General features: G+C 55.7%; 1 pseudogene; it reads left to right on the top strand.

Moving 5' to 3' along the window:
• Positions 1-1,150, top strand: part of LOC143262994 (large subunit ribosomal RNA) — a 2,997-nt pseudogene extending 1,847 nt beyond the window's left edge.
• The last annotated feature ends 3,850 nt before the right edge of the window (positions 1,151-5,000 follow it).

The following is a 5,000-nucleotide window of genomic DNA, read 5'->3' as shown; positions in this document are numbered from 1 at the left end:
GAGCCTGCCTGGAGCCGCCGTCGGCGCAGATCTTGGTGGTAGTAGCAAATACTCCAGCGAGGCCCTGGAGGACTGACGTGGAGAAGGGTTTCGTGTGAACAGCCGTTGCACACGAGTCAGTCGATCCTAAGCCCTAAGAGAAATCCTATGTAGATGAGGTGTCCTAAGACGTTAAACACTTGTAAAAAAAAACGCAGCTATTTTATTATTTTTTTTTTATTATTATATAAATCGCAGCATATTTTGTTATTATATACATGCACAAAAAACACCCATTGGGCGAAAGGGAATCCGGTTTCTATTCCGGAACCCGGCAGCGGAACCGCATACCATTCGGGCCCTCGTAAGAGTGTTCGTCGGGGTAACCCAAAATGACCTGGAGACGCCGTCGGGAGATCCGGGGAGAGTTTTCTTTTCTGTATAAGCGTTCGAGTTCCCTGGAAACCTCTAGCAGGGAGATAGGGTTTGGAACGCGAAGAGCACCGCAGTTGCGGCGGTGTCCGGATCATCCCCTCGGACCTTGAAAATCCAGGAGAGGGCCACGTGGAGGTGTCGCGCCGGTTCGTACCCATATCCGCAGCAGGTCTCCAAGGTAAAGAGCCTCTAGTCGATAGATTAATGTAGGTAAGGGAAGTCGGCAAATTGGATCCGTAACTTCGGGATAAGGATTGGCTCTGAGGAGCGGGGCGTGTCGGGCTTGGTCGGGAAGCGGGTCTGGCTGACGTGCCGGGCCTGGGCGAGGTGAACGGCTCTCGTGGCTGGGATCCGAGCTCGGTCCCGTGCCTTGGCCTCCCGCGGATCTTCCTTGCTGCGAGGCTTCCGTGGCGTTTCCCATCGGTGCGGTCGTCCTCTTCGGCCGCCATTCAACGCTCAGCTCAGAACTGGCACGGACTAGGGGAATCCGACTGTCTAATTAAAACAAAGCATTGCGATGGCCCCCACGGGTGTTGACGCAATGTGATTTCTGCCCAGTGCTCTGAATGTCAACGTGAAGAAATTCAAAAAAGCGCGGGTAAACGGCGGGAGTAACTATGACTCTCTTAAGGTAGCCAAATGCCTCGTCATCTAATTAGTGACGCGCATGAATGGATTAACGAGATTCCCATCTGTCCCTATCTACTGGCGGTGGCGGTCTGTGGCCACCCAGGGTTGAGAGGCGACCCCCGAACTAGTCCTCGCGTAGGTTGTTGCTACTACCGAGTCGATGGATGCGTCGACGATGAAGGCATTTTAGACCGTCAGTGCGTCGTACATGTAGTACTTCGCATAATGGCGAGGCCCGAGATTAAGCATGCGGGCTGTGGCGTGTTCATGTACAGCATTGAATATGCTGTACTACTCCTTAGCGGGGGACTGTTGTCACTTGTGGCTGCAGTCCCCCGCGTCACGTTATGCGGTTTTTCTGGTCTAACTGGAATGCCGCATTTTCGTTGTCTGAACACGCCACGAAGCAACACGCCGTCGGATTGAATGTTGCTGCTGAGTCGATAGGTGCATCGGCGATGAAGGCACTCGAGAGACCGTCAGTGCGTTGTACATGTAGTGCTTCGCATAATGACGAGGCCCGTGATTAAGCAAGCGGGCTGTGGCGTGTTCTTGTGCAGTATTGAACATGCTGCACTACTCCCATCCGGGGGACTGTTGTCACTTGTGGCTTCAGTCCCCCGCGTTACGTTATGCGGTTTTTCTGGTCTGACTGGAATGCCGCATTTTCGTTATCTGAACACGCCACAAAGCAACACGCCGACGGAGTGAATGCTGCCGAGTTGACGGATGCATCAGATGCATCGGCGATGAGGGTATTTTGAGACCGCCAGTGCGTTGTACATGTAGTACTTCGCATAATGGCGAGGCCCTTGAACTAAGCATACGGGCTGTGGCGTGTTCATGTACAGCATTGAATATGCTGTACTACTCCCTACCGGGGGACTGTTGTCACTTGTGGCTGCAGTCCCCCGCGTCACGTTGTGCGGTTTTTCTGGTCTGACCGGAATGCCGCATTTTCGTTGTCTGAGCGCGCCACGTAGCAACATGCCGCTGGATCTAGAAATCGGGATGCAACCAATCACCTGGGCAACCCAGGCCGCAAGGGGCAAACGTGCCCTAGCCACACTTGAGCCTCCACGAAAAAGGTACCGCTGGATAGCTCGTGTTCTCAAAACGCAGCGAACCGAACGAAGTGTGGTGGAGAGGAAGAGGCAGCCTCTCCGACTGCTGTCTCCCGCGTGTTTGCCGTGCGTGGCGACCCTTGTCGTCGGAAAAGAGGATCCTGGGATCTGAGGGGGCCCTCTCCTGCGGGTGAGACGTCCCCAACACGTACCTTTGGCCTCTGCTTCGGCTAGATGGGAGGCTGGACGAGAAAAGCAGCCCTGGTCCAGTCAATCGGCTTGGAACGACCATACGCTTCGGCGAGTGGGTTCTGACGGGCGAGGACGCGGGCTGGGTTGAGCAATCGGCCCAGTCAGCAGACTATGTCCGGTGCGTAGCCCTAACCCAGCCTGATGGCGGGTTCCAAAATGTGTGGGTCGGTGGTGGCCGGGGAGCGTACCGGATGAAGGCAAAGATCTAACTATGGGATCTAAATTGAAAGTACAAATTGAACGTTCGAAGTCGGCGGGTCCAGCTCCTACTCGGAGTGAAGCCGTCGCCACAGACGCGGAAGCTACAGCAGCAGCTGTTAGCCCTCCTGCGTCTGCGAAAAAGACAAGGTCCGGGAAGGTGCTGAACATCGCCAATCCTCGTGTGACCTTGGAGAGATGCGTGACACCCACGCGAGCGGTCTCGGTGAAAACTGAGGCCACGGTAGAAGGCGCGCCGGACACCGGTAACGTGGGGACAGCGCCCAAGTCGGGGGACTCCCCCAGCCGCAAGGCTGGGAAGGAGAAACCCAGAAAAATCGAATCAGTCAAAGACACGCTCGTGAAGGTGCAACCGGCACCCGTGCGTGTCGAAGACCCCGAAGGTGGCGGTTGGAAAACCGTCACCAAAAAGTCGAAGCGTGCCAAGCCAGTCGCACCTACTGGCAAGGCCGCAGCAAACCAGGCCAGGAAATCGAAGGGGACGGTTTCCGGGCACAAGGTACGGCCTCTCGATCTCGTGAGAGACGAAGCCTTCAGGCGAGTATCGGAGATACGGACCTTTTGCTTTCGACCCGAGTCGAAAGTCAACAAGGAGTCCGGGTCGAAGATACTAGCAGAAGTCGGAGCACTCAACGAGTTGGTCCAGGAGCTGATTCAACGAAACAGCTTCGTCGAAGGGCAACTCGCCGCGGTCAGGGCGGACCTAAAAGCGCGTCCTGCCGTAATGAGTGCGGCGCGACCTGGGCCGTCCAAGGGAACCCTCCCGAAGACGGTCTCCAATGCCGCGCAGTTGACCTACGCCCAAGTGGCAAAGGTCAACCAGTCAGCGACTCCGGAGGCGAGAAGACCACCGACACAATACGTGGTGCGTATCTTCCCGCCAAAGGATAAAGGACAGAACAGCGATGCTACTAAGAGAGCTGTTCTGTCGATCGTAAAACCTGCGAAGGAGGCGATCCGTGTCAGATCGGTTCGACGCATCCACTCCGGTGGCATCGTCGTCGAAACCGATCGCAAGGAGGACCTAAAAGCCTTCGTAGGCAATAAGAAGCTGGCGAGTGCGGGACTGTCCGTCTCCTTGCCCAGCAAACGGGACCCCGAGGTCCTGATTTATGACATTCCGAAAGGGATGGGCAAGGAGGAAATTGCCTCCAGTCTTTGGAGGCAAAACCTCTCTGAGGCGTCCCAGAAGGATGTGCCTTCGGGTGTTCGGGTCAGTCGCATGGCTGGCAAGACCCCGGAGACAGCCAACTGGGTAGTGGCCGTCAGTCCGCAGATTCGTCGGCGGCTGGCGCAGAGAGGGGACCGGGTGTACCTCGGGTGGAGTTCCTGTCGTGTGCGGGACTTCATACAGGTCACCCGATGCTATAAGTGCCAGCGCTTCGGGCACACGGCGAAGCGCTGCAAATTCAAAGAGGATGTCTGCGGACATTGTGCCGAAAAAGGGCACGGGTATGCGCTCTGTAACAGGAAGAGCAAGCCTCCGGTTTGCTCCAACTGTAAAGACAGAGGGCGACCATCTGAGCATAAGTCGCGAGACCCGGCCTGCGCCTCCTATCAGGAAGCGCTGGTTTTGGAGATGTCTCGTATAAGACGCGAATAATAATTTGAATCTCGAATGGATAGTACAAACGACCGGCGACGCTCGAGAGTCATACGGGTCATGCAGCATAACATGCAGCGGGCCCGAAATGTGACCGACGAAGTCCGGACTGAGATGCATAGGCGAGGGGTAGATGTGTTGCTTGCACAAGAGCCATATAGCTGGCGGGGTACTGTGCCCGGGCTAGGCTTGAGAACGAGGCTGATCACGGCAGGCGAACCGGTGATGGCTGCAATAGCGGTCAGAAACCCGGATCTAACCGTGGTCAAAGTCTCTAACTTGTGCGACACGCATTTGTCCTGTGTCAGCATCTCGGGTTCGTTTGGGAGCTTCTTCCTGATCAGCCAGTACTTTCAATGCTCCGATGACGTTGAATCAGGTCTGGCGCGATTGGAGAGAGCTCTTTCCGCACTTAAGCATAACCGAGTCATTATCTCTGCCGACGTTAACGCAAAATCAGCCCAGTGGGGCAGCGCGGAGACGGACGTGAGAGGCCGTAAACTCGAAGAGTTTATCGTGAGCCATGGCTTGGTTGTCTTGAACGAGGCTGGAAACGCTCCGACGTTTTCCAGCCCTAGTGGACAGTCATACATCGACGTCACACTATCGACACCTGATATTTGCGACAAGGTGCGAGGTTGGAAGGTCCGCGAGGACCTGACGACCAGCGACCACCGAGTCATAGAGTTTTCTTTGAGTTTTTGCGCCGAGGACGGTGCTGCCGAAATTAGTAGCAACAGCAGCACCAACCGGAACGGATTATTACCAAGGTTCCGACTCCGAAGCGCAAAATGGCCCGAGTTCGACAAGGCGCTGCA

The sequence above is a fragment of the Megalopta genalis genome, unplaced genomic scaffold, assembly GCF_051020955.1.
Source record: "Megalopta genalis isolate 19385.01 unplaced genomic scaffold, iyMegGena1_principal scaffold0260, whole genome shotgun sequence".
NCBI lineage: Eukaryota > Metazoa > Arthropoda > Insecta > Hymenoptera > Halictidae > Megalopta > Megalopta genalis.
The sequence above is the reverse complement of the archived record's forward strand: the minus strand, read 5'-3'. Positions and strand labels throughout refer to the sequence as shown.